Genomic DNA, 27921 nt, shown 5'->3' with positions numbered 1-27921 from the left:
CGCACATCCCGCAGCTCCAGCCTCTTGCAAGCCTTCCGGAGAGCAAAAGCCCCCGGGGACCAGCGGCCCTCACCTAACCCCGCGTCCACGTGCCCCTCCGGAGGCTCCCAGTCCGCAGCGCCACCACGTGGCCACGCATGGCCAGACACCCCGGAGCGAGCTGTCGCGTAGCTTGCAGGCGAGCACTCCTTCCGGTAGCCACAGCGCCTTCGTGCCGCTACAGTCCTCCCTCCTGGGATCCTGGGGCCGAGAAGGAGGACATTACAGACTTAGAGGGATAAGTGCAAAGATTCCATTTTGGAGTTCACAGAAAAGGGGTAATTAAAATCCTGGGTCCATCACGAACCAGTTGTGTGACTTTGGCCGAGTCACTGTACCTTTCTAGGCCTGGAAAATGGGGATGAAAATATCTCCCTCCACAGGACCGAATGAGCAAATGAAGTAATGTTTGTAAAGAATCAAGTACAGTGCCTGGCACAAAATCGACACTCCATAAATGCTTGGTCCCTCCTTCACTCAATCACAGAATTCTGAAATAGGTCAGAGGATCATGCGGTCTTAGACTCCTGTTTTGATAACTGACTCAGAACCGAAGGGTGTCATAAAGGTTCGGGATTGTGGCTGCAGAACAGTACTCTAATCCACAGGATCTTTGCTCTGTGTGCCGGACATAGACTAGAACTTCAACACATGCCAGTCAGGTTTTAGGGATGGGCAGACGACTGAGGCACAGTTTGTCACCACAGCACAGGCTGGCTCACAAACATTTCCTTACGTTTCACTAATAATCAGCTGCCACTTACTGGACACATGTTCCTGGGACTTGGAGTACTGCTAACATTTCCTCCTCACAACTGCCCCGAGTAATATTGTCCCCATACAGGTGAGGATACCAGCCGGGGCCTGGCTGCATCTGACCAATGGTGAGTCGTTTTTGCTTGTCCCATGTCAGTGGCTGGGCCAGCTGTACAGACCTCACGTGTCAGAGAGAGCAGAGGTGCTCCGAGAAACCAAAACGACACTGGGATCCCATTTATTTTCCTGTTGAAAGTAAACTGGGGAGGTTATGCAACTCTAAATGTCTCCAATCAGACCCCTGATTCTAGACCCCAGAGCATGAAAAGCCAAAGAGCCAAGTCAAAGTTCTTCCCCTCCTGGTCCCCATTTCACAGAGGGAGAGACTCAGGCCCAGAGAAGAGCAGCCCAAGGTCGCATGGCAGGGGACCAGGATTCTGTTCTTCAGGACTGACTACACAATTCGTGCGACCCAATGTAAAGTGACAATATGGGTACTCATTCAAGAATCTCGGGTTGGCAAGAGCAGAGCGTTAAACCAAGCCCAAGACCCTTCTAATGTCCCAACGCCCAGTTTTGGTCAGGATGGCAGCAGAGAGTCTGTGTCGATTTGTGTGTAACCCCATCCCTCTGGGAGCCAAGGAGTTTCCCTCCATGGGTGTTACCATACCACCTCTTTGAAGTCCCCAAACTGTCACGGCCAAAGGCTCTCAGAGAGAAAGGGCGGATGGAGATAGAGATGCTTCCGCACCAGCTCACAGGATGTGTCTCTGGGCAAGGCTGCCAGGCATGTCTGGGGCAGAGGCCTACCCTCTGTTCCTACCTGATGTCCACCACGATGGTAGAGGTCATCATAGGTTAACAGGGCCTTGTCCCATCAGTGCTCAGTGCTCTGTGTTGGCCAGTGCTCACCAGGGAGCCAATGTTCACTGACACCTAACACTTATCAGTACCTAATGTCCATCAGTGACCGTCCCCACCAACAGCTGATATCCACAATCGGAAAATGTCCAGTGGTGGTAAGGTTCACTACTGCTCAACACGTACAAGTGCCCAGTGTTTGCAGGTATCTAATTGCATTGCAACCGCTCTAGGCATCCATACCTAATGTCAGTCCATAGTTCCACACCTTAACCATCCAGTTAAGTCCTATGGCCTGTGTTTATTCTTCTCTTTTATTTATTTAAGTGTCAGTGGTTGTATTTACGGATATGATTAGGTCGTTGAACTAGGCAGGAGCTTCTTCCTGGGTTTACTGTTTAATTCCAAAAGCTGGGGCACCTGGGTGGCTCAGCCGGTTAGAGTGGCCGACTTCGGCTCAGGTCATGATCTCACGGTCCGTGAGTTCGAGCCCCGCGTCGGGCTCTGTGTCTCCTTCTCTCTGACCCTCCCCCCCGTTCATGCTCTGTCTCTCTCTGTCTCAAAAATAAATAAACGTTAAAAAAAATTTTTTTTTAATTCCAAAAGCTATTTATTATTTTATTGTGCATACCTATTAGTCAAAATATCCAGATTTAGGAATACACACTTGTGTTTATGTAGGTGTATATGTAACGTGTATATACAGTATGTAATTATCATGTACATGATACAGGAAGACAGAGAAAAAGAGAAAATGCTTTTGGAACAGAAGTGTCAAGCCAGGAAAAATTTTCTAACTAGTTGCTTCTTAAAAGCAGCAGCTTTTCCAAAGTTGAGTGGTGATTCAACGCATCAGCCCTCCCGCTCAGGTAAGGTCAAAGAGCCCGACTTCAGGCTGAAAAAAACCCAGGTTCCCAAATCGAGTTAAGGCCCTGAATGAGGGCTCCTTAAAAGCAGCGTAACCTGCAGTGAAGGCCCAGGCTCGAAGCCCAGCTCTGCTGCTTATAGCGAAGTGGCCTGGGCTAAGCCATTTCACCTTTGAGCCTCAGTCTCCACATCTGTGAAATGGAGTTGGTTGCTATCTCACAAGCTTGTTTGTAGGGAATAAGTTAGTCAATGTACAATGTGCTTAAACTAGTGCCTGGCATGTAATAAGTGCCATATAATAAATAGCATAAAATACTTTTTTTTTTTTTTTTTTGAAAATTCTTTCTTTTGCCAAACTTGTTAGCATGCTATGATGCAAAATATTCTCAGGCAGGGTTTCTTCAGTGGCTATCAGGTGAACCTCATATTATGCTTAGGAATTTGCCTGAAGAGAGGTTCTACCCTCTGCATCGGTACATTTCTTTTTTTTTTTTTAACATTTATTTATTTTTGAGACAGAGAGAGACAGAGCATGAACGGGGGAGGATCAGAGAGAGGGAGACACAGAATCTGAAACAGGCTCCAGGCTCTGAGCTGTCAGCACAGAGCCCGACGCGGGGCTTGAACCCACGGACCGTGAGATCATGACTTGAGCCGAAGTCGGCCGCTTAACCGACTGAGCCACCCGGGCGCCCCTGCATCGGTACATTTCAAAATTACCCTTGGGGCGCCCGGGTGGCTCAGTCAGTTAAGCGTCCAACCCTTAATTTCACCCAGGTCATGATCTCACAGTTCGTGAGATGGAGCCCCACGTCAGGCTCCGTGCTGACAGCGCAGAGGCTGCTTGGGGTTCTGTCTCCTTCGCTCTTTGCCCCTCCCCACTCACACATGTGCACACACACTCTCTCTCTCTTTCTCTCTCAAAATACATAAACATTAGCACTGGGTGTTATATGGAAACCAATCTGACAATAAATTATATATTAAAAAATAAAACAAAATAAATGAACCGTCGTTTTCATTAAAAACAAAAACCAAATTGCCATGCAGTTTCCTTCTGATCCGATACTCGTAAGGGCACAGTGCTTAGGCAATCTCCTAACCATCCTCCTCGGGCCTGGCAGTCACGGATAGAGATGCAGGGCAAACCTTCCATTCCCGTCTCTCTTCCTGACAGCCTCACTCCGTCTGAAATTCCACCGTCACTCTTTGGCTTAAGCTGTGGAGACAAACAAGTGTCTGTGTGGGATTAGGGCATCTGCGAACTGATGGAGAGCAAAGGGATACCTGACCACTTTCTCCAAATGTGATACACCCTAAAAATGACTTTAGGGGGATGTGCTCGGCCAGTTGCAGAGGCAAGATGGTGAGATCCATAAAGAAGGTAGTTGAAGGATAAGGTCTCTTACACACGCGGCCTTCTCTACCAACCAGTGTGATGTCCTGTTACACTGATGACCCCATGACCCACCTCCTAGTATTATCACCCAGTGTGGAAACATCCTTTTGAATATGGATTGGATCTGTGATTTGCTTTAATCAATAGAACACAATAGAAGTGGCTCTGGGCCAGTTCCAGACCTAAGTCTTAAGAAGGCCTGGTACAGGCGCCGGGTGTCTCAGTCGGTCGAGCGTTGACTCTGGATTTCGGCTCAGGTCACGATCTCACGGTTCAGGGGTTCGCTCCCCAGGCTGCACTACCAGTGTGGCGCCTGCTTGGGATTTGCTCTCTTTGCCCCTCCCCTGCTCATGGTCTGTCTCTCTCTCTCTCTCTCAAAGTAAATAAATAAACTTTAAAAAAAAAAAAAAAAAAAGGCAGCCTGGTAGCTTTCACTTTTGCAATCTTGGGAGCCCAGAACTGCCACGTATGGAGTCTGATGAGACCGTGCAGAGAAGCCGTAAGGCCATATGGAGAGAGAAAACTCAACCATCCTGTATCCCAGCAGATCTTGGACCCCAGGGTCCAAATCACCAGCTTAACATGCGAGGGACCCCCAACAAAACCAGCAGGGGAATCTCAGCCCTGATTGTAGAATCATGAGCAAATACAAGGATTGTTGTGCTAAGCCATTATTCTTTGGAGCGGTTTCTTACAAGGCAATAAAGAACCAAAATAATCCAGTCTTAGGCCCCACGTGCCCTCAGCCCCACTGCCCCTGTTTTACCCCCTCTGGCTTCCCTGGTAAGAGAACTGCTAACCAAGCCCCGGGCCAGAGCAGCTGAAGATGCAAGGGGACCAAGTGACAAAGCCAGACAGCCAGAGCCCCCTCCAGGGACGGGGCAGAGAGGCACAGGTGGCAGGAAACACATGTAGCAGGTGTTTTAAAGTTTACGAGGTGCTGCCCTGCCCATGAGCTCATCTCTCGTCATACTTGTGTCTCATGGCCTCCCAGGGAGCTTGGCCAGGCCCCCCTCAGGTTCACACTCTCCTCGAAGACCCCCGCCCCCCACTCCAGCCCACACAGAGGACTCGCAGTTCCTCCGACAGACCACCTCTCAGCCAGGGACTTCTCTTGCCTCACCCCCACTCCCAGCCAAGAACTGGAGGCGTCAAGAGCCAAACCCTCTGTCCTGCTAACTGCCTTCCCCTTCTCTCTGGGGCTTTCCTCCAGACGGAGGGACTTCCTTGAGGAGCCCGAGGCCAGTCACAGACGGGGGCGGGGAGAGAGAAGCTGGTCTGGAACACAGCGGCACCGAGCGGACCACAAAAGAGGCGTAGCTTTTTGTTGCTTCCCGCAGACTGTGGGCAAAGTCATACTTAGCACAAGCTTTAAAAATCCTCTCCCCACACACAGACACAAACACTGTAATTCCCTTGAGTTGCCCCACCCGCCAGCTAAATCCAACATCGTGTACAGACATGTGAGAAGGGGGGAGGAACCAGGATGGGTGCTTGGAGGGAACGTTCTCTCGGGGTTCAGAGCAGACCTCTCAGGAGCGGCTACACAGAACTTCCCTTTGCTAACATGTTCTGAAGAAAGCTCCCCGTCGAAGGAGTAAGGGAGGGGGCGACAAATGCTTCCCTGTCCTCACACCCACCAGCCTGATTACCTCCCACGTAGCCTTCCTATCTCAGCATCCATGCCACCACCTCTGGGAAGCCTCCCTTGACCACCTCCCCGCATTCTTCCCCAGGCAATGTTAGATGCTCCTCCTCTGCATTAACCCAGTATCTCACCTTCCCTCCAGAGTGACACTGATCACATTTATTTTCGGTTTATTTTTCCAGCTTACACTCTGCCCTGAGGGCAAGAACTTGCTTTCCAAAGGGTCCCTAGCACCTAGGCTGGTGCCTGGCACATAGCTGGTTGTCAATACTTCCCTGAAAATAAGTAAATGTGTCCGTTTCATCCATTTTACTGACAGTTAAATGGAGGCCCAGAGGGGTTAAGTGACTTCCCCAAGGCTGCACAGCAAGCTCATGGCAGAAACCAGCTCTTCAGACTTCCAGCTCCTCTGTCCCTGTCCCCTCCTCTCTCCCTCAGGTGGCAGGTGTGTGCTTCACCACCTGAAGCTGGGATGGGGAATGAGTCCCCCGTGAGTATCCCCTCCTCCTCTCCAGATCCTTGGCAGGGAACTACCTCTGTTCTGACTTCCTCCTGGGTGACTAGATCTGTGCTTCATCCATCCCAACAGCAACCCTACCGGCAATCAGTCCCCCCCGAGCCTGCTTCCCCAGCTGTTAACCTGAGTCCGCCTCAGAGGGCAAGGGGCTCCTTCTAACCAAGGGTCTGTGAACCCCTACGAAAAAGACCGAAGGAGGCACGCCCCATAACGTTTGCGGTGGCACACAGCACAAACTTTCCCCACGCACCAGAAAGGCCCAGAAATCTCATTCTTTCCAAATGTGCCAACATTTCACTTCCATGTTCCGTAAGTTTCAAACTTTCACACGTGCATGCTTGGTATGTCGGTACCCACAACGACGGTGGTGATGGTAGTTTTGGGGCTTCAAAAACAAATCCTGATGATTCGACCACATCACCAGGTTCGGCCAGCATTTTAAAGTTTGCACAGAGCTTACATTTCACACCCATCCCTCATTTACTCTTCACAACCTTCTCATGAGGGAGGCAGGGCAGGCCTTATCACTAACCCGTTTCACAGACGGGGAAGATGATGCCCAGAGAGTAGGCGGCCGACCCCGGGGACTTGTACTCAGAAGCGCTATTCCAAATTCTGTTCTCCCCACAGAGTGAATCTGTTTCAAAACGTAAAGAAAAGAAAGAGAAAAAAAAAAAAATCAAGAAGGACGAAGATAATTTTCTAGGAGATGGGAGTGAGAGGTGACAAGAAGAATAAAACCCTAGCACAAAGGTGACAGGATGCTGAGAGAGTGACTCAAAGGATCGGGGCAGCCCAGGGGGTGAGACGGCAGGCCTCAGGGCTCAGGATCCACCCACACACACTTTGAAGCCCTGCAATTGTCAGGAAGACACCACAGTCTGGCCACAGCCCAGACACCCTGACCCTGGCGGCTCCCCAGGACTGCACCAGAAGGTGGCATAAGTGGGAACAGAGCCCGAGTTCCCATCTGACAGAGTGGTGGGGGAACCAGGGATCCTTGCAAGAATCGAGTTGGTGGCAGAGCCAGGAGCAGAATCCAGGTCTCTGACCTGTCAGGGCCATTCCCACCAGAGGGTGCAGCCAACGGCACGTCTTTCTTTCTCCACCCATTTGCCCCTTTTCTTACACCCCCTGTTTCTGGCCTGAGGCTTGGGTCAGGGAGGCATCCCCAGGAGGGGAGAGCAGAGGGGGACTCGCAGAAGTAGGAGTCTGAACGAGCAGTGGATTTCGGTAGTCACCAAGGACTGCCTTGCCTTGACATCTTCCCCTCTGATTAAATAACTTCCAATCTTTGTGCTTTACAGAATTTTAAAACATTTTTCTCAGGTGTGTGTGTGTGTGTGTGTGTGTGTGTGTTAATTCAACAAATAGTCACTGCTTATATGTTGACTTATTTCATCCTCACTATACAGGAAGATGTTTCACAGATGGGACTCCTGAGGCTCAGAGAGGTTACCTGATTTACCCAAGGTCACACAGCAGGTAAGTGACAGATTTCAGATTTTCTTTTTTTAAGTCAGCTCTACGCCCAATGTGGGGCTTGAACTCACGACCCCGAGATCAAGAGTCGCATGCGCCACCGACTGAGCTAGGCAGGTGCCCCCCGGATTTCAGATTTCAAAAGCAAGTCTGGAGGCACCTGGGTGACTCAGTTGGTTAAGCACCTGACTCTTTTTTTTTTTATTTTTTTATTTTTTTTTTTTTTTAATTTTTTTTTCAACGTTTATTTATTTTTGGGACAGAGAGAGACAGAGCATGAACGGGGGAGGGGCAGAGAGAGAGGGAGACACAGAATCCGAAACAGGCTCCAGGCTCTGAGCCATCAGCCCAGAGCCCGACACGGGGCTCGAACTCACGGACCGCGAGATCGTGACCTGGCTGAAGTCGGACGCTTAACCGACTGCGCCACCCAGGCGCCCCAAGCACCTGACTCTTAATTTCAGCTCAGGTCATGATCTCATTGTTCATGGGATTGAGCCCCGCGACCAGCTCCATGCTGACAGCGCAGAACCTGCTTGGAATTCTCTCTCTCCCTTTCTCTCTGCCCCTCCCCAGCTCATGCACAGGTGCTCTCTCTGTCTCAAAATAAATAAATAAACATTTAAAAAAAAAAAAGAAAAAAAAGCAAGTCTGTCTGACTCTGGAGCCCATAAATAAAGTGCGTATGTGGTAAGCACAATGCTAACCTTACAGAATCAGAAACAGAAAATTCTAGAGTGTCAGCCTCCTTGGCTCTTCCCTCACAGTATCTGAGGCTGGGGTTTGGTGGGAACCTTGGAAGGGACTTGAGGTCCTGAGGCTAGTGATCCGACGGCTCTGATCCCCACTCCAGCCCAGTCCAGAGACCTCTGAGCAGGGCCAGTCACCCCTGCTTGGTTATCTCGCTGGCCAAGGGCGGTTCCTCTGGGGTTGGGAACCCCCTCAGAGAAAGGCCTTGTGGGCCCAAGCCTTCATTCTTCACCTGCTCAAAGCCACCCAGTCGAGTGGGCCTGGATTTGAACCGGGGTCCTCTGACCTTCCTGTCCAGGCCTCCTCCCGGCCCATGCTGGGGCCCTGTTCAGCATGAGGTGTACCCAAGGATGTCTCATGGGTCACTGCCAATTATGGATGAGTATGGCATAGTCCCTGCCCAAGTCCGTGGCTCTTTAACAAGGACCGCAGAGATTTAACTAAAAATGTTTGGTTATATGGGGATACCCAGGCATGAAGGTAGGTCAGCAGGGGAAATATTTAGCCTCTAGAATCAGGGGGGCAGGAAAAGTTGGGGCACCTTGCATCCCGGCTGCTCCTGCCACTTCGTAGCGGCATCCCTTCAGCCAAGACATTGGAGCCCCAGGTCCCTCACCAGAGTGGGGACATCAAGGCTGTTTGCAGCACGTTCACACCACCCTCAGAGTCCCCATCACACTGAGGGCCTCGGATGGTGCCGGCAACTCCCCCACTTCCCAAGGCTGAGATTCAGGCCTGTGTCAGTTTTGACTGGGCAGTACTGGGTGCCACACTGGTACGGAAATCCTGTGACTCTCTACGCCATTAGGTCTAAGCAGGACCCAAGTGGTGATTGGGCCATTATTTCACTGACGCCCGGCGCTGATAAGACAAACGAATGGGGCATGTAGCCAGAAACTAAAGAGGAAAAGGAACTAAAAGTAACAATACAATCTGTCGTCTGAACAGCATGTAATGTTTCAGAGCAATTGCCTATCCGCGATAATGCTTAGATCTTAACAAAAACCTTGTGAGGAGCCCAGATGGCATTGTTAGCTCCTTTTACAAAAGAGGAAACTGAGGGTCAGAGAGGAGGTATGTGGTTTGTCCAGGGCCCTACATGCAGTGGCAGAGAGAATGAGTGAACTCTGGTCCTGGTCCCCGACCTGGTGAGAACAGGGGTGGGAAGTAAGTGGGAAGATGTGAGAAAGGAGGGAAGGACGTGGGAGCACAGAATTCCCCCTATGTCTCCCCCCACCCCGAATTGCCCTTAGTAATAAAAAAAAATACAAATTAGGGGCGCCTGGGTGGCTCAGTCGGTTAGGCGACCTGAGACTTTGGCTCACGTCATGATCTCATAGTTCGTGAGTTCGTGCCCCGCGTCGGGCTCTGTGCTGACCGCTCGGAGCCTGGAGCCTGCTTCGGATTCTGTGTCTCCCTCTCTCTCTCCTCCTTCCCCCTCCCCCACTCGTGCTGTCTGTCTGTCTGTCTGTCTCTCTCAGAAGTAAATAAACATTCAAAGAAAACACAAATTAAAACCCTGTGGAGATCCATTTGCACTGGCTTTGTTTCATTTCTAAGAGGTGGTCTCTCCTTGGAGGCAGGAATGGGAAAATAGCCAGTCTCATGCCCAGCTCAAGAGAGAGAGAACTTTGGCACAAACCTCGAGAAGGAGCAGTTTGGCAATACGTACGCAATGTCCTAGAATTATTTCAAAATAAATGAAGCTGCAAGAACCCCAGCTAGGGGATGGGTTGTTGCGAGAAGGGGGGCCTGAGGACACCCCCTGGGGGCATATAGGACAGTAATACCCTGTCCTGTTGATCTGGTTACACTCTGTGTTGTGAAATTCAACAAGCTGTACCCCTTGATACATGTACTTTTCTGAATCCATATTACACTTCAGTACAAAGATTTTTTTTTAAGGGTAAACCCACAGAATAACATTTAACTATATATGTGCGTGTGTGTGTGTGTGTGTGCGCGCGCGTGTGTGTGTGTGTGTGTGCGTGTGTGTGTAGTTGTTACATTTAACTATATACATATATATAGTTGTTTCAAATGCTAACCTTCCATATTTGCATGGGCTTTCCTAGCTTGTAAGTATTTTTTAATAACCATGTTCTTGGAAAGATCCACAGGACAGAGATTATTATTCCCATTCCACAGATCAGGGAACAGTAGCCCCGGGAGGGAGCCACTTATCCAAGACCTCACCACGGTTACCTAAGGAGTGAATAGCCTCAGGCCACCCAGCTCCTGCACTGAGCTCTCGCCACTACCCTGCTAACACAGCAAAAGACGGTGCTGGGCACAAAGGAATTTCAAAGGTAACTAAAATCAAAGCTCTCTGAGTCGGACTTCACATCTCATTTAGTCCAATCCTATGATCTTTACATCATGCCCCCAAATGGCCACCGGTCTCTACGTACACACCTCCAAGGACAGGGAACTCACTATCTCCTAAGGCAGCCCCTTCCATTCTAGATCTGCTCTATGCTCCGTAAATTACCCAGCATTATCACTGACTCCAAATCTATACCCACTCCTCCACCTTCCTTCATCTATCATCCCGCTCATTGGGCTACGCAAACAAATGTGCTCCCTCTTTCTTGGGTCAGTCCTCTAGAATCGGGGAGGCAACAATCTGTCTCTCGTTCCTAAGGATAGGACTTTAAGCTTCTAATTTTCTAGACCCAAACTCTGAGACCCGGAGAAATTGAATGGCTTACCTAAGGTCACCCAACAATGTCAGTGGGTGATTACTGAGCATCTGCCATGGTACAACACATTCTGTTGACTCTGCTAATATGGCTGGAGCCTCCTGGACACTGGGGGGGGACCTCCTGTGATCTCCTTTTCAGGAGTAGGGAGTGGAAAGGAGACATATCTCAGTGCCAAACCTGCTTCGGGGTCCTCCGGGAGCCATAAGCACCCTACCCTCTCCCCCCACCGCACGCACTCAGGGGAGTCAGCACTCCACCCACACACTTCACTGCCCAGAATTACTTCCCAGCGTCCCCAAGCCCTCGGGTCCTACCAGGAGTCCCAGCTCTGCTCCTGCAGTCCTGGGGGAAATGAGTCAGGCAGGAGGGGCTGAGGAAAATGTGGGGAAGGAAGGAAAACAGTTCCTGGTCTCTCACGGCGGGGGCTCTGAGGTAACCTTGAGCAAGCACTTCTCTTGAGAGCTCAGCTTCCTCATTTGCCCACCAACATGCAGGTCCCCACCCTGACCCAAATCAGGGCTGCTGTGAGGATCCAGGAGGATCAAGGATAGGGAAGGGCATAGGCAAATCAGGGGTCTGGGATAACAGAGCGGCACAGGAGCTATTGCTGTTTAAAACGACCTTAGACCCTCCTTTCTTCCCTTCTCATTCATTCATTCATTCATTCATTCAAACCTCCTCTCTCAGCCAAGCCTTGGGCCAGGCACTAGTGATAGAGACATGAATCGGCCCAGGTACCACCCTCAGGAGTCCATGGTGGCCAGAGGCTGGCGGGGAAGGGGGGTAGAACACAGGCAAGTAAACCGACAATTGCAAACGGTAGTGAGAAGCTCAGGGCACTGTGAGAGAATCCAGAGAAATGGAGTCAGCTCAGTCTGAGATACAAGGAGGGGGAAATGGCCTCTGGCTGGACTCTGAAGAAGCCCTGGTGGACAAGATGGAGAAGGGCATAGAGCAGAGGCATGGATGTGAGAAAGGCCTCCCCTCCTGGCCCCAGAATAGCTTTCTAAAGATGCCTGCAAAGACAGGAGAGACTCCCCGGGAAGGCAGGGCGTGAGAAGCCGCCCTCTTTTGCCTTGCTATGGACAGACAACGTGAAGCAGAGAACAGAGAAGCTGGAACAAAAGGCCTTTGAGGTCTCCCTAAGGTCTGAGATTCCGAGCTGACCTTAGAAGGAAAGCACAAGGTCGTTTTCCCTCTGTGCCCATGAGGCCGTGTCACATCTCAGGACTAAAGAAGAATCTTGAGCCGAAAGATTACAAAACCCACAGTGGCATTTGTGTGCCATTGGAGCAACCTCAAACATGCACAGCCTCTCCTGCCCTGAGGGCCCTCATCTTCCCAGAATTCAGCTTTCAGCATCTCATTCTGAAGTTCCCCAGGGAGGGCCTGGGCCCCACACCCCCTGCCAGGGTGAAGATCCCTAAGAGAGGGTGTGGGTGGGGGAGGACCCGGAAGGGCTTCGGCTGGCAGAGGGGGGCTGGGCCTCCAGCAGCACAGCCGCCCAGCCAGTGACCTGACCCCCAGGACTTCTAACTAGCACCCAAGTGGTATAAAGGTCCTTTCCCACATGGATGCCAGTCACCCATTTCTCCCCTGTCCCCTTGGAGACCTACCCCCTTAAGACAAAGGTACAGCGATCCCCTTAATCACAGTTGTCCTCCTCTGCCAAGACTAGCAGCTTTGGCTTCTCTCTCTGCCCTCAGGGACCTTACTGGGTAAAGGTAACACCATCCTGGTTCTGAGATGAGTCGGAATGGAGACAAAGAGGAGTTAGAGGGCAACCCCAGGAGGCCGAGCCTCAGTGATAGTCCCCAGGGAGTGGCTGAGGTCTGAGCTGGGGCTGAGGGCCGGCAGAGGAGGCCACCACAGGATTAGATGTGGGGGTGGGCGACAGTGAGGGGTGGGAGTCGGCTCCATATTCTGGAGTGGCTGCTGTGTGGGTGGGGAAATGCAGAGGAGAAAACCAGGGGAGAGGGCTACAAAATGAGCTAGCAGGAAACGCCCATCATCTCTTTTAAAATTTGATCTTATGGGGGCGCCTGGGTGGCTCCGTCGGTTAAGCGTCCGACTTCGGCTCAGGTCACGATCTTGCGGTCCGTGAGTTCGAGCCCTGCGTAGGGCTCTGGGCTGATGGCTCAGAGCCTGGAGCCTGCTTCCGATTCTGTGTCTCCCTCTCTCTCTGCCCCTCCTCCGTTCATGCTCTGTCTCTCTCTGTCTCAAAAATAATAAAATAAACATTTAAAAAAATTAATAAAATAAAATAAAATTTGATCTTGTGAGGGGCGCCTGGGTGGCTCAGACGGTTAAGTGTCCGATTCGTGAGCTCACTCAGCTCAGGGCAAGGTATCACGGTTGCCAGGTTCGAGCCCCCGCACCCGGCTCTGTTCTGTTGGTGTGGAGCCTGCTTGGGATTCTGTCTCTCCTCTCTCTGCCCCTCCCCTGCCGGTGTTCATGTGCTTTCTCTCTCTCTCTCTCTCTCTCTCTCTCTCTCAAAATAAATAAACTTAACCAATTAAAAATAAAATTTCACCTTATGCACAATAGGAAAAAAATTGTGAATGACTTAATCAGTAGAGTTAAGTTAAATAAACTGTTATGTCTGTACTAGGCAATATCATAAAATACGAGGTATGGGGAAAGAGTCACAGTAATTTATGTTTTGAAAGTGGGTCATTAAAAAATATTGCATAATCTTAGTTTTATAAAAATAGAGGTATGTATCTTTATATGAATTTTTTAAGTGAAATAGCAAACAGCAAAATATTAAAAGAGGTTATCTCTCTTCCTCTCTCTCTCTCTCTAAGAAAGAGAGAGAGAGAGAGAGAGAGAGAGTTCAAATCGCGGAGAGGGGCAGAGGGAGAGATAGAATCCCAAGCAGGCTCCTTACTCCAGAGCCTGTCACAGGCTCGATCCCTGGGATCATGACCTGAGCTGAAATCAAGAGTTGGACTCTCAAAAGACTGAGCCACCCAGGCGCCGCTAAACATGGTTAACTCTTAAAGATGAATCACTGGGGATTTTTACTGTCTTCTTTGTGCATTTTTTTCTATTCTTTCATAAGGCACAATAAGTATTACTTACCAATGTGCTCTGTTGTGAGGAATATATGGAGTCTGGACTCACAGATATGGAGTCTGGACTCCTTGAAACAATGACAAAGCATCTGAAGATACTTCTGCCCCCGTGTGTGTGTCCCCCGCCTTGCGTGTTCTGTCATGTGGGAAAGCAGCCCTTTGGACCCAAGCAGCAGCTGGGTGCTTGCTTGTTTGGGTTCTAAGTGGCACAATTCCTTTTGATTCTTGTGTCCCGATCCATGTAGGACAGAGGCCACCAATAAATTGCACCAGGATCTCTGACCTAGAAGGGCCCTGGGAGCTTACCCCAAGTGGAGAGAGGCCGACCTGCCAAGGCCAAGAGTCCGGAAGAGAAAAAGGGCAAAGGTAATGTGCTGTTGAGCTGGTCCAGGTGCATGTGGTAAACAAAATCAATGAAATGTTCATTAAAAATACATTGAATGAATTAATGAAGGGGCAAGATCAACTTTGCAAATCTTTTGGATATGTTGGGAATTTTTTTCTTTTTTTTAAATGTTGATTTATTTATTTTTGAGAGAGAGAGACAGACAGACAGAGAGGCACAGAGAGTGAGGGAAAGAGAATCCCAAGCAGGCCCTGCGCTGTCAGCGCAGAGCCCGATGTGGGGCTTGAACTCACGAAGCGTGAGTTCATGTCCTGAGCTGAAATTAAGAGTCAGACGCTTAACGGACTGAGCCACTCAGGCACCCCAGGAATTCTTTTTTCAAATGACAAGTGAATTAAACAGAAATTTAAAGAAATTAATTCAACACCAAATGCTAGTCTGTAGATCAGCTGCCCCAGATTAGTAGTGCTCAGTCTTAGTGAGATCCAATGGGCGGGACACACGACTGGCCCCTTGAGATCCAACTGAGCTCTGCTCTTCTCTCCTGGCAGGGCGTGGTCCATGGTGGCGGCTCAGTTACATTCCACTAAGTGAAGGGAAGGGGATGGAACCAGGGGCCTCGCTAGCTGTGCCGTTACCCCCCTGAGCTCATTAGTTTCTCACACGTCCCTCCAGAAGTTCTGCACACACGGGATGTCCTTGGACACTTGCCTGAAATTGGCAGAAAGCCCCTGACCTTTTCCTAATGAGAGCGTTATTAATGTTCTCTGACTCCGGAATGACAGCTCACTGCTTTTTTTTTTTTTTTTTTTTTTTTTCCTTCCTTCCCTGAAAACCTATTAATGTAGGAGCATCTGGGGGATTTCAAAGTTGGCAATGACCTTGACAGCTTCTCCAGCCGCTCTCCCTGCGGCGCCCTCGGGCATTCAGTGGTATTTCATAGGTTCACAGAAGCCTTCCAAGGAGCTCCATGATTTCTAGACCAATTCCCATCCAATCACTCTGACATCTTCTGAGCAGACAAGGTTACCCTTTCCTGGCAATTATTCTTCATCTCGCCTCCCTCTGTTCTGCACCACTATGGTTTCTGCCCCCTAACACTGCCACAGGTTTAGAATCAAATGCTGAGTCATGGACTCATGAAGGTCAGAGCTGGAGGGGTCCTGGGGGATAGGGGGCAGTGGCAGTGTAGGTCCAATCGTCCCCTGTGCAAATTCATTTCCCTCCTTTTCATCCTTCATTACCAAGCTGCTCCTCTGTGCTGGGCTCAGTGCCAGGTTCTGGGGGCACAGAGCTGGTGCTTCGTAGTCTCCCCAGCAGCCCTTGAAGAATTTGCTCGCACAGGGCAGAGAGGACTGTAAACTTACCAAATTGTTTCAGAAAGATAAGGCTTCAATAGAGGGCTGGATAAAGTCTGGGAGAGGGGAGCATGGAACAGAGAAGCCAATTGCACTTGGTGAGATCAGAGAAAGCATCATAAGAGGAGGTGAGGTTTGGAGTTTATAATTTGGCATTTTAAGTATAATAGTCAAGGGCGTGTCAGGGAGATGTGGGAGTAACAAACGTTTTCAACAAAAACGGTGGCCTAATCGTGCAGAGCTTGGGCTGTGGAGTCAATCTGGCTGGGTTTGATTCCATCTCTAACTGGCTACGTGGCCCTGGTCAAGTTCTTCATCTTCCCTCTGCTCAGCTTCCTCATCTGGAAGATTCACGGACCCCTGTAAGGAAGGCTGTCGCATGCAGCCTGCAGTGTAGGTCACGGTGCCCCTTCTCAGGACGTGCCCTTTACCGCTAGGAGTTGTGTGCTTGTTACCAAAGTTTTCTAGTGGGTGGTAGTCGAGTGCTTGCTTTCTCAAGATATTGTGACAGTTGTTACAGACTAAAGCCAAGTGTTGTGAGGAGGGGTGCTCTTTCCTAATTTACACAAAAGCACCAATTGTGCTGCAGGTAGGTTGGTACCTGTGGTGTCTTTCTTTCTGCTTTCAAACGTGAACCTCTAGGGGGCGCCTGGGTGGCTCAGTCGCTTAAGCGTCCGACTTCTGCTCAGGTCATGATCTCACCGTTCGTGGGTTCGAGCCCCGTGTTGGACTCTGTGCTGACAGCTCAGAGCCTGGAGCCCGCTTCAGATTCTGTGTCTCCCTCTCTCTCTGCCCCTCCCCCACTCACACTCTTTCTGTCTGTCTCTCTCAAAAATAAACATTAAAAAAAAAGTGAAACTCTAATTAGGCAGGGGTCAGAGGAGCTTCAGTCTTGCCTCTCTTGGGTTGTCCACGGAGAAGCACGCCTGGCTATTTGGGGTCGCTGCCCACTGGGCTACATTCTTCTCCACAGAGGCCTGGAAGATATGGGAAGGGACAGAGCTCCTTGCCCTCACTCCTCTGTCCCTTCAGTGCCCCTCAGATTACACACTGAACTGGGCAGGGGGTAAACCTTTCTGCACAGATGGTTGGGATGATCCTAAAAGGGGATAGTGACAGGAGATGTGCTCATTTAAATAGCATGCCAAGAGTCTGCAAGCCCCCAGCCCCAGCCCCCGTGCTGCTGAGAGGAGTTAATTTCCTGCTCTATCTGGAAACCCATCAGAAGAACCAAAATGTGTGCCATCACCCTTTAACACAGTGTCCCTGTAGGTAAGGTTTCCCAACTCCTGTGTCAGTGTCACCTGAGGGCTTAGTAAGATGTCTGAGCCTTACCCTAAATCCTCCCCTAAACGTGCTGAATCAAAATCCTTGGGCGGGGAGGGGGGGGGGAGGGGGAGGGGGAGGGTGAAGGCAGAAATCTGTGCTTCTAATAGAGTCCCAGGTGGTTTTTAGGCCTGGTAGGTTCGGGGAAATTCCGCCCCTTGGTTGCCTGTTTCTTTCTTTTTTTTTTTTTTTTTTAATTTTTCAACGTTTATTTATTTTTGGGACAGAGAGAGACAGAGCATGAACGGGGGAGGGGCAGAGAGAGAGGGAGACACAGAATCGGAAACAGGCTCCAGGCTCTGAGCCATCAGCCCAGAGCCCGACGCGGGGCTCGAACTCACGGACCGCGAGATCGTGACCTGGCTGAAGTCGGACGCTCAACCGACTGCGCCACCCAGGCGCCCCGGTTGCCTCTTTCAAATAAAGGAACGACCAGGGGCACCTGGTGGCTCAGTCAGTTAAGCATCTGACTCTTGATTCCGCCTCAGGTCATGATCTCACGGTAATGATGTCACAGTCTTGAGATCAAGCCCTGCATCGGCTCTGGGCTGAGTGTGGACCCTGCTCTCTCTCCCTCTGCCCCTCCCCCACCTTTCAAAAAATCAATTAAAACCAATTGACCATCCTGGTCAAAGGATTTTATGAAATTCTTTAGTTCTCCTTATGATGGGTGTGGGTGTGAGTGCGTGTATGCCTATCAGGGGCGTGTATATGGTGTGTAAGCATACTTGGTGTGCATGCATATGTGGTGTGTATTTGCGTGGTGTGTGATGTGTGCATGTGTGTGATGTGTGTGCATGTGTTGTGCGTGTGTTGGGAGGGCAGCAGGCAGGGTAAAGGTGGATCAACTCTTCACACTACACATTAAAAGATAAAAGTTCTGGGGGGTGCCTGGGTGGCTCAGTCGGTTAAGCGTCCGACTTCAGCTCAGGTCATGATCTCGCGGTCCGTGAGTTCGAGCCCCGCGTCGGGCTCTGGGCTGATGGCTCAGAGCCTGGAGCCTGCTTCCGATTCTGTGTCTCCCTCTGTCTCTGCCCCTCCCCCGTTCATGCTTTCTGTCTCAAAAATAAATAAACGTTAAAAAAAATTTTTTTTTAATTAAAAAAAGATAAAAGTTCTGGGACGCCTGCCTGCCTCAGTCAGTAGAGCATGAGACTCTTGGTCTTGGGGTTGTGAGTTCAAGCCCCCCCATTGGGGGTGGGGCTTACTTGAAAAAGATAAAAGTGCTTCTCTTTGGGTAGTGGAATTAATGGCTAGTCTTCTTTCGCCTTCTCTGCATTTTTCAGCTTTTCAACAAGGGACATAAATGACTTACACAATAGAAAAGAAAAAAATTAAAAGGAGCCCACTGTATTTCATTGTCATCCCCCTTGAATCCTTTAGTCCCAGCAAATCCTGTGAGTGTCCTTCTATCTCAGTCTGATGTGTCAGTGGAAAAACGCTCACTGACTGTTTTTAGTCTGGCTACAGGAGCCATCTGGAGACAAGGGCCCCACCCCGTTCTGTCATCCAGGGCTTGCCCAGATGGCCTGATAGGGCCTCCTGAGCACTTGAGTCCCAGGTTCCAGGCATCTTTGGAGCTGGATCCTGGCCAAGCAGGGAACCAGGTTCAGAGTCCAGCTCTGGAGAGAGACCCAGTAAGACATAGGATGGCACCAGAACAGCCCCATCCAAGAGAGCTGCCATGGCTCCTCACCTCCACGACATACTTGTCCTCCTTGTGTTGATTTCTGAAATGGCGGCGGGGCGGGGAGGAGGGGAATATCTGGAAATTGACATGTACATTTAGTGAGGTGATACTTCTTGTTTTCCCGAAAGGCTCTTATTAAATCTGCAAGTTATACCCAGAATGGAGCACAGTGGCAGACTCCTAGTAGATGCCAATAAGTCTGTTAACAAAAGAATACATATATTAAAAGGAAAAAGATAATACCTATCTTTTTGTAAGTGCAACCTGCCTCCCACTGATCCCAAAGGAAGCGATGCTTGTTTTGGGGTCTCCCCTGGGCGTGGTTAGCTTGGCACAGTCCCCCTGGGGACCTTGAAGAGACACAGTGACCTGTGAGCCCTGTCTGAGGGGACGGGCATTTCCCCTCATGTCTTCATACACACAGAGTTCCTCATCCACCTCCCGAGGAGTATGAGAAAGTTTCTTCTCAGGGCACAAAGTTTCTGCTCAGTGCTGGGCTCCACCATGCCACTACCTCCTCCTGTCTGTGGCTTGTGTAAGATTCTTCTCCGAAGGGGGGCTTTCCTTTAGGAACATCTGTGCTCACAGAAGATAAGGGAAGGAACTGAGCAGCCACGGTGTAACTACATGCTCATTTAAAGCAACAGGCACCTGGGGCGCCTGGGTGGCGCAGTCGGTTAAGCGTCCGACTTCAGCCAGGTCACGATCTCGCAGTCCGTGAGTTCAAGCCCCGCGTCAGGCTCTGGGCTGATGGCTCAGAGCTTGGATCCTGTTTCCGATTCTGTGTCTCCCTCTCTCTCTGCCCCTCCCCCGTTCATGCTCTGTCTCTCTCTGTCCCAAAAATAAATAAACCTTGAAAAAAAATTAAAAAAAAATAAATAAAATAAAGCAACAGGCACCTCTCACTTCTATTGCAGAGCGAAAGAATGGCAATATCTAAAGAGATATTAGGCTGGCCCCTACTAATATGAAAAAAAAAAAATAGGATTCATTCCAGATGTGGAGTGTTTCATCATTATAAAAAAATGAACTATTTTGAATGATTGTCCCCTTGGCCTCAGAAGGGAGTGACGGAGTCCAGGGTCCAAAGGGGTGTGGTCCAAAGCTAGTGGTCTCTGAGTGGGTCCCCTTGGTGGGCCTGGCACCTCTACCCCCATTCTCTAGCTGCTATTGTGCCCCCACCCTCACTCCCCTCCAGCACACTGGGAGGTGCAAGTGGAGATCAGGAACAGACAAGGATTAATGTGACCGTTGCAGATTTAACCTGGCATTGGGTCCTTCTTCAAGATACTTGTGCAAAATCACTGACATTTGTCTTTTGGGAGGATCTGTGGGTCCCTCACAGCCCTTCCCCATCCCTGGGGAAGTCCCTTGATATGGCTTTGCCTTCTCTGGCTGAAAGCTCTCCTCTCGTCTCAGCTCAGCTCCAGCCTGTCCCCTCTGAGAGGCCACCTGCCCTCTTAATCCAACTCTTCTCCTTGGGGGCACATCTGGCCGGTTGCAAAAACCCCCTTGCTCAGCCAGAACCTGGGCTGTTCTTAAAGTAAAACCATCTCCTGATTTTGCCACCAGTGGGCGCTCTAACCAAGCCTCTAGCCAATACACGTTTTTAGGTGCGGATCAGGTACTGATCTCTACGCTCACAAAATGTCGAAGCCACATTCTCTGGATGGTTTCCTGGAAGCCCCCTCAGTTGGCTTCAGTAAGGAAGAGGATCCCCTTTAGCCTTCCCATGTGGAAGTCAGGATGGGGCACAGGCAGGGACAGAGATGGACAATACCGTCCACTCTCCAGTGAAACCCTCACCTCCCCCTTCTCCAGCTTTCTGTGTATCTTCACAGTAAGGGTTTTAGTCTCTTAGTAAATCCCATGTACATTGCTCTTCCCTTGGTCCTTAGTGCCTCCATGGACACTCTGAGACAAACAGGAAGTTGTCTCAACCCTGTGGGGCTTCACTGATTCTAGATTCACATGGAATCTGTGGGAGGTAGATTCAGATTTCCACCCTTTGCATAACAAGCCCTTTGGGCAAGTTGCTGAACTTCTCTTGGTCCCAGGTCCCTCGCTTGCAACTTGGGCTTTAAAATCCTTATTTCACAGAGTTTGGGAGAAGTTTAGACAGATAATATTGTGGGCCATTGGGCATAGTGCCCGGCTTATAATAAATGCTCCCCTAAATGAGAGTCATTATTCACGTGGTCCTGCTCAGGTAGAAGCTTCCTGCTCTGGGCCTGGGAGGCATCCAGGCTTTCCAGGGCTGCTCTGCAGAGGGGTAAGCTCATCCATTATGCTGCCAGTTGCCAGCTTGCCTCCTTGAGGAACCGTAGGGAAAGACCACAGGTGTTATCTTCACGCAGGGTGGGTTCTCTTTCTACCCTACCACTGCTCAGCTAGGTCACCTTAAACATCTCTGAGCTCCTGGTCCCTCCCCTGAGAAGTGAAGGCAACATCAAACTGTTTCGGAATTAAACCTTCCTTGGTCTCAGCGGGCTGCTGTAAAGATGAAATTAAGTGCCATATGGCAGATGTCTGGCACAAGCCTTGCGGCCCGGGAGCCCTCAGCAGTGATTAAATCCCTCCTCCTCCCCCTGAGAGGGATCAGTGGGGATGGTGCCTGTCACTTGCATGTCTTCATCCACAAAACTGCTGTGATGGCTGAAGAAAAGAGCGTCCTGTCACAGGTCGCCTGCACTGTAAAGGGAGAATGGGCTCTGACCATTAGCAGGAAGAAAGAAGAGACCAGAGGTTCTGGGAAAACTTCCTGCAGAAGAAACCACTCGAAATGTTCCTCCCCAGGGAAGATTCAGAACGGTCTGTTCTGCTGAAACGCGGGTTTCTCTCACAGGAGTAGTTGCACACGATTGGTAAGGAGGGCTGTAGTGTCCATATTATGTGGGAGCCATATTGATTCCTGTATAATATATTCCAGCATGCTTGTGTTTTGAGGCAATTAGGAACAAGCTTTCTCACAACTAAAGAGGAAGCTCTAGCCTTTTCAGAAGATCTCACAGAAATGCTGAAAACCCTGCAGAAGTGCTTTTCTCTGGTATTTGTTGTTGCTGATTTAGTGGCTTCAGGAACCACTGTCCTTTCCACTATGTTAGGCTCTCTGAGGAAGCGGATCGTGCAGATGAAGAAACTGTGGAGACACTTCCTCTTGTATTTATGAGAAACTGTTTTAGCTTTTGAAGAAGTCTAAATCATAGCTCAGGAATCTGAGGGATCCCAGAGGGGGGCAACTCCACAGTTGTCACTTTGATGAATCCGGTTCCGTCAGAGGCAAATGCCGCAAAAATCCTACATCTGGGACGAGGTACCTCAGGCTTAAGGCTGCTAGCACAAAGTGACCTTGATGCTGGGTAAAAAGGCCGGCAGCCACTGAGCCACCGTTTATTAGGATTGGTGCTGTTTTTGTTAGAGTTCTGCTTACAAAGACCCGTAGGTTTTAACTTATTCCACTGTTGTTGTGAAACCCTATCATTTTTACACCAGGGGATTTTGCAAAAGGATTTTCGTTTGTTTTCTTTTCAGGGCCATGCATATGACATTATGGCAAAAGTGCCCACATTAGGATCACGCGGGCCAATCAAGATTATCCAAACCTCCAAGAAGCAAAAATTAAGAGTGCTTTGGGGCAGTTCAGTTCCCCCTCAACCTCGTGTTTTCCAGGGTTGCTAAAGCCATGTTTCCAGAACAAGAGAATATTCCTCGTATAGGGAAAAAAAATAAAATAAAATTCAGATGTTACCTCCTCCAGGAAGCCCTCCCCGCAGCCTTCTCCCAGGCTGGGCTAGGGCCCCCCCCCCCCCATCTGGGATCCCTCAGATTCCTGCATTTCTCTGTGTCAGCTCAGAGAACGTTGTGTGATAATTGCCTACATCCATCTCTGCTTCTGCCCCTGAACTGGTTTCACTGGTCTTCAGAGTCGGAGGTCCAGGGCCCAGCACAAGGCCAGGCAGTGGGGTGGCCTCAGGGAGTGCTGTGAACTGAACAGAATGATACACGAACACTGCGGGGGCCTGGTGAATATAAATAGTGTGACCCTGCCTGTACTTCTAGCCAGTGAGGACTCATTTCAGGGACAGTTTACCACTAGAAGCCAGTAGTAAGCCTGTGTGTAAACACTTTTTACAAAGCTTGTGAAGTACTGAACTTTGTTTACGAGCTCTGGTCCAGGCCTCCCCACAGCCCCCAAATCCCCCTGAGGTTTGAGTAGCTGTGTGGATGCACAGAAAACCCAGTTCAGGCCCCGGAATGCTGTGCGTGGCGGGGAAGAAAACCAAAGCAGGAGAGTATAGGGAGGATATAAAAATGCTGGGCTGTAAATGAAGCCATGCCGTAAGCCACACTCTGACGTCCTCATGCCGCACGACCTAGAGAGTCACTGTGACTCTTTGGGTTACGGTTTCCTCATCAGCAGAATGAGGTCCTTGGAGTAGGCCCCACCATTTGTTCAACATATATTGGTTATCAGGACCTACGCAGTCCCTCCACAGAGGGAAGAAGAATTAACATTGACGGAGCACCAACTGTGTCCCAGGCGCTTTGTATCTAATATCTGACTTAATGCCTCCTCCAAGGTAAGCATTATAATCCCCATTTTATAGCTGTGGAAACTGAGGCTCAAGAGGTTAAGTGACTTATGTGTTTGTGGAGCTAGCAAGTGACAGAGCCAACATTTGAACCCAGATCTGCCTGACTCTGAAGATTAAGATGGTTCCCATCCAACCTGAGCAGTCTATGATTCCATGATTTAAAGACATAATACTTCAGGGGCGCCTGGGTGGCGCAGTCGGTTAAGCGTCCGACTTCAGCCAGGTCACGATCTCGCTGTCCGTGAGTTCGAGCCCCGCGTCGGGCTCTGGGCTGATGGCTCAGAGCCTGGAGCCTGTTTCGGATTCTGTGTCTCCCTCTCTCTCTGCCCTTCCCCCGTTCATGCTCTGTCTCTCTCTGTCCCAAAAATAAATAAACTTGAAAAAAAAAAATTAAAAAAAAAAAAAACATAATACTTCAGGAGAATGTGTACTCATTGCTGTCCTTAGATCTGTGCTTTTAATTATTTAAATGTTTTAAAATTTCTGGGACCCCCCTGAGTGGCTCAGTCAGTTAAGCATCTGACTCTTGACTTTGGCTCAGGTCATGATCTCACGGTTGTGGGATCGAGCCCCTCGTCGGGCTCTGCACTGACCGTGATGCCTGCTTAAGATTCTTTCTCTCTCGGGGGCACCTGGGTGGCTCAGTCAGTTCAGGGTCCGACTCTTGGTTTTGGCTCAGGTCATGATCTCATGGTTCATGAGATTGAGCCCCACGTTGGGCTCTGCACTGACAGCACAGAGCCTGCTTGGATTCTCTCTCCCTCTGTCTCTGCCCCTTTCTTCTCACTCATGCACTCTCTCACTCACGTGCTCTCTCTCTCTCTCTCAAAAACAAAAATTAATTTTTTTTAAATTACAAAAATCTGATTCAGAAAATGGATAACATCCTGCTCTAGATTATATGTTACAAACATCTGAAAGATGGCTCGTTCATCCATTCATTTATTCACTCGATGATTCAACAAATACTTATTGAGCGTCTAGGTACTGACCACACACTGCTCGAAGCACTGGATAATCATAATGAACAAAGACAGACGAGGTCTCTGCTCTCATGGAACTGATGTTGTATTGGGAAATAGACAATAAAGATATAAACAACTAAGTAAGAGGATTTCAGTTCATTATAAGTTCTAAGACAAATGTAAACTAGGAGAAACAATATGGCAGACTTCAGATCCACCTAAGTCAAGGCAGTTAGAAATGGCCTCTCTGAGCAAACAAAGTTTCAGCTGAGATCAGGGTGAGAAGGACCCAACCATGTGACGATCGAGGGCAAGTACTTCCTAAGTTGAGGGAACAGCAGGTGAAAAGGCACTGAGGTAGGGACAAGCTTGACTCTCTGAGGAACAAAGAGGAAGCCAGTGTGGCTGGAGTAGATCAATGATTCGGAAAGTGGCAGAAAATGATGTGGGAGGTGGCTCCGTGAGGCGATGGGACAGGGTTTACATAGCTGTACAAAGTCACTGGCAGAAGGTAAGCAGGGTAATGACATTGAACCTTAGAGAAGACAGGAACCTTAGAGGCACTCTGACCCAAGCATCTCACATTGGTCATGAAAAGACCTGTTCAGAGACCCATCAAGGCCCATTAGTGGGGGAGCCACGAGTTAGTGGAAAACCCTAGTCTCCCTGCTCCCCAGAGTATTAAAACAGAGCTCTTGGCCAAACCAGGGACCCCCTGGCTGTGATGCAACTTCCCAGGCCACCGTTGTGTCTCTGTTCTGATCAACTGCACCAACCTTCACTGGTCTTCTGACTCCCACCCTTACCCTCCTAAGGTTTATTGTCTACACAGCAAGCAGAGCGATGATGTTCACGTTAAAACTTAATTTAGATCATGTCAGACCTCCCTCTGATCAAACCCTCCGATGGTTTCCCTGTACCTCACCATACCTGTTCATTTCTATGTCTTCCCACCAGAGTTGAGGGCAGGCTCTTGTCGTAGGTATCCCTGGATCCTTGGTGTGCTAAACATAGGATTCGGCAAGCAAAAAACACTTCGATAAGTGCTGAAGGAATAAACATGTATAGATATAAAATGCTGCAAGCAAGCAGACCTGGTGATTTACTTTTTGCCTCTGTAGGAGTCTGTCTGGTTATCATTTATGCATACCACATTGGTTAAGAGCATGGGCTTTGAAACAGCCTGCTAAGGTCGAAAACCTGTCTCTTCCACTTACCAGTGGTTTGACCCCGGATAAGTTACTAGCCCCTTTGTGTCTCAGTCTCCTTGTTTGTGTAATGGGGATAATACTAGTATCTAACTCACAGGATTGTTGCAAGTATTAAATTAGCCTAGTATACCTGAAGTGCCTGGAACAATTCTCGGTACTTCCCAACTACTAGTCATTGATACTATTACTGATATGTAATAGCATATGTAGATATGCAGTGAGGAAAATGAATTCATGAAAGGTCTAGATGGCTTCAATGGAGACTCCTGGTATAAGAGACAAAGCACTGCCTTTGGAGGCTTCCCCAAATTAGCCGGTGTGAACTTGGGCAAGTCACTTCACCCTTTAGAATCTGTTTCCAAATCTGAAAAATGCAGATAAGCTTACTTGCCCCATTTGACTATAGCTTTGAGATCAAGTGCGATTATGTATATCAAATTTCTAGCTCAGTACCTGGCACATCCTCAAAAGGCGACGAACGTTTCCTTTCTTCTCCGCCTTGGTCTGTGAGTTCACCAAGACTTCCAAGCAAGGGATCCTTGTAAACTGCGCCTGAATCTGCCCACACCCTTAGTGCCTAGCACAGAGCCTGACCCTGTGAACAGACAATAAACAGTAAATGGACAATAAACAGCAAACAGACAATCAGCACTTTTAGACTCTTACTTACATAGGCTGCCTTTGCAATATTTCCCACACCTCTCCCCTTGGTTTCTTTTTTTCTTTTTTCTTTTTCTTTCTTTCTTTTCTTTTTCTTTTTTTTTTTTTTTTTTTTTTTTTTGCTAGAAATCTTCTCCAGAGCATCATCTCTCACAATGGCTATGCCAATGACCACCTACCTATTTCCCCACCCTGGGAAGGGCTTGTCCCTTCAGCTGTGCTGAACATGGTAAGAGATTCATCTTTCTGAAGCACAGCTCAGACCATGCCCCTTGCCTTGCACAGAAGACTTTGTGATTTTCTAGGGCTGGCCCAACCCACCCTGCTCCTTAGGCTGGTGTTTGAGGCTCACCACGGTCTACCCCTAGCTGCCCTGGCCATATCCTCTCTCTCTCCTTCTCTAATCACACATACACACACACACACACACACACACACACACGCACGGACACCAGACTGAATCACCGTTCCTTGGGACTTGACATCGCTGTGCCCTCGCTCAGACTCTTCCCTCTGCCTGGAGTGGCCTCTCAAAGCATCACGGGTTCCCCCTGGCTGCCCTTGCCACATCCCAAGGTCCCACTAAAATGCCGCCCCTCCATCTGGCCTCACAGAGTTCCGCAAGCTAGGATTGTCCCTCTGGCACCTCTGTCTACGGCACTTCATGGGACTGCTCCTGGCACAGTTGGCTTCTGCGGACCTTCTGTTGTGTTCCTCAGTCTCTTGTCCTCAACCCTGCCGCTGCCCTAAGTCAGGCTGAACCACCTCTCACTTGGACCATTAGGACAGCCTCCAGCCCCCTGGCTGTCTCCCTTCTGTCCTTCTCAGCCCCACACAGACTACTAGAGTGACCTTCCTAAAAAGAAAATATCATTATGCCTTTCCCCTGCTGAAAACCTTTGATGAGCTCCCCACTGCCATGGGATAAAGCCGCCTTCCTCTTCAGCCCAATCTCCTGCTCGCGCACCCTGCTTTTCCCCCCACCCCATTTCCCCGTGTTCCTCCAGACCTGCTTGTCATACCGTGGCAACCCTGTGCTGCTTCCGGCCTCCGTGTCTTCGCATATGCTGTTCCCTCTTCTTCAAACGACACCCCACCTCTCCTCCACATCCCCATCATGTGATAACAGCTGCCCATGCATGCCTCAAAACCCAGTTCTGCTGAAAGCTTCATCTGAGAAGAGACAGCCGATATATGAGCACCCCCACCCCCGCACCCACCGTACATTTGCCCTACAAACGCTGGGCATTCTCTGTGTGCCAGACATTCCCTCTGCGTTGATGTGAACGGTGCTCGTACCTGCCTTGTTTCCTCACCTGGAGCCCTGAGCTCCAAGCTGCTCCTGGCTCTTTTCTCCAAGTGCCCCTCCTCACTGAGCGCTCACACGGTGTTCACGAATTGAGGGGTGGGGGGCCGTGACTGAGCCACACTGCGGGCACAAATGGTCTACCGGTCCATTTCTGAAGACTGAGGAAGGCAAGTGTGGAATGGAGCGGGACAACTTCCGAGGCTCTGACCAAAGGCTGGCAGAGCATCTTATTTTGGAAACTTGCTGATCAATAGCAAAAAGATGCTTTGGCTTTGGCTATCCTGGGGCCCCTGCTCAGGCTTCGGTTGAGTGGTTCCCAGGGGCAAAGTCCTCAGAAAATTTCCCTGCAGCCCCCAAAAT

General features: G+C 49.7%; 2 long non-coding RNA genes across 4 annotated transcripts; both read right to left on the bottom strand.

Annotated features, from left to right (window-relative positions):
* Positions 1-25: 25 nt before the first annotated feature.
* Positions 26-26966, bottom strand: LOC123601127. Of its 3 annotated transcripts, none has more exons than XR_006713980.1 (3): positions 26046-26966; positions 25312-25427; positions 26-240 (listed from the first exon to the last, which is right to left on the bottom strand). It is a non-coding gene; the product is annotated as an uncharacterized LOC123601127 (long non-coding RNA). The 3 variants fall into 3 exon arrangements; XR_006713978.1 differs by lacking the exon at positions 26-240 and adding an exon at positions 22602-22807; XR_006713979.1 differs by lacking the exon at positions 26-240 and adding an exon at positions 24572-24981.
* LOC123601128 lies at positions 4578-6536 on the bottom strand. The gene is made up of 2 exons (XR_006713981.1): positions 6445-6536; positions 4578-5263 (listed from the first exon to the last, which is right to left on the bottom strand). It is a non-coding gene; the product is annotated as an uncharacterized LOC123601128 (long non-coding RNA).
* Positions 26967-27921: the final 955 nt, after the last annotated feature.

Source organism: Leopardus geoffroyi, chromosome D1 (assembly GCF_018350155.1).
Source record: "Leopardus geoffroyi isolate Oge1 chromosome D1, O.geoffroyi_Oge1_pat1.0, whole genome shotgun sequence".
In the NCBI taxonomy this organism is placed as follows: domain Eukaryota; kingdom Metazoa; phylum Chordata; class Mammalia; order Carnivora; family Felidae; genus Leopardus; species Leopardus geoffroyi.
The sequence above is the reverse complement of the archived record's forward strand: the minus strand, read 5'-3'. Positions and strand labels throughout refer to the sequence as shown.